Source organism: Cyphomyrmex costatus, unplaced genomic scaffold, assembly GCF_001594065.2.
Source record: "Cyphomyrmex costatus isolate MS0001 unplaced genomic scaffold, Ccosl1.0 scaffold146, whole genome shotgun sequence".
In the NCBI taxonomy this organism is placed as follows: domain Eukaryota; kingdom Metazoa; phylum Arthropoda; class Insecta; order Hymenoptera; family Formicidae; genus Cyphomyrmex; species Cyphomyrmex costatus.
This window is the reverse complement of record NW_017275457.1, coordinates 191,824-193,312: the sequence shown is the minus strand read 5'-3', so window position 1 is coordinate 193,312 and position 1,489 is coordinate 191,824. Positions and strand designations below refer to the sequence as shown.

Sequence of the window (1,489 nt, the reverse complement as noted above, 5' to 3'; positions counted from 1 at the left end):
GCGGCCGCCGCACGAACGTGAATGCATTCTTACGAATGCATTCACCCGTGCGCGAGCGAGCGTGCCACTCGCGTATATACCTATGACGCGCGATCATTAGGTCCATTCGTCTTTAGAGCGGCGCTCTCCTGATGCACTTTCTACTGTATAGAGATACCGACTCCTATACGTGTATACGTTCGATTTGGATGCTCGCGGTGCTTTCGGCGCGCGTCACTCTCCTCATCAGGTTCGTTTTTTCTTTTATCCCTGCGTTCTCGCTAAGGAGGTGAGGCAAAAACGCGTATTACTTCTGTTTCACTTCAACTTACTGCACTCCGGAGAGCGCGATAAAATGGAATGAGAAACAGGACTTCTTGTTTTATACATTCAATAAACGATAAAAGTATAAAGCGATGACTCTGAAGCGCGTGAGTGACCAAATCGAACGCAATCTCTATAACAGAGCCTGGCCACGAGGAATTTTGTCAAAACAAGAATATGGGAATAAAGGGTGTTATATCTCATTTTGTATTACTCGTCTATCTTATTTCAAAAGCCGGAGCTACAGACTCTTTTATTGCGCGAAAAGGAAGGAATTAATCTGATTAGTCCATTTTTTATGAGATATGCAAGACTCCGGTGCTTCCATCCTAATTCATTGAAATTAATAAAAACAACGGGTGATCAAATATTTATCATCTTTTGTGCGGTTATTATAGATTATTACAGATTCTCTACTTTCTACGACCGTCCCGATGGTCATAAGGCAGAGAAAAAGGGGACAGAGAGTGGATGGATTTGATATCGTCCTGAGGAGACCAAAAAATCAAAGTATAGTCAATTTGAAGTCATATTGATCGAATTTATGTCATTTTTTTTTTTTTTTTTGTCACGATTCAGTCAATATGACATCATTTTAACTTTCTTGTTCTCTTTGGAGTAATTCAGCGTGTCCGTATTTGTAGTCGCTTGTTCCTCCCCGTGGTGCTTTTACATACGAGGTGAAGTAGATGCAGGTGGGCAGAAAAGAGGGGGGGGGGAGAGAGAGAGAGAGAGAGGAGAACGTACTTTTCGCGCGAGTTCACGCTCCCCTGCCACGTAACGTAAATATTGCTACGCCGGGGGGTTGCGGTGACTCCCTCGTCGTTTTCTCTCTCGCTCTCCTTTCATCTCTCTCTCTCTCTCTCTCTCTCTTCTCTCTCTCTCTCTCTCTCTCTCTCTCTCTCTCTCTCTCTCTCTCTCTCTCTCTCTCTCCCCCATGGTACTCCCGCATCGACGTGGCTAGGCACATGCACCGTGCGGTGCAACAATGGCACGCGACAACGCGACTCTCCCTCCCCGACCTGCATTCGAGATCTGCTCCGATCTGCTCGATCGCGCATGTTAAAGTACCAAGCCACAAAGTGATGCGTGCGTTTGCTCGGAACGAGCGGGAGAATATCGAGAGGCGGCTCTCATTTATTGCAGAAAAGGAGATAAAGAGAGAGAGAGAGAGAGAGAGAGAGAG

At 45.9% G+C, this 1,489-nt stretch overlaps 1 protein-coding gene across 5 annotated transcripts in view; it reads right to left on the bottom strand.

The window, feature by feature from the left end:
- The window catches only part of LOC108783237 (membrane-associated guanylate kinase, WW and PDZ domain-containing protein 1), a 9,263-nt gene that overhangs the window by 7,149 nt on the left and 625 nt on the right, over positions 1–1,489 (bottom strand). The window lies entirely within an intron of this gene.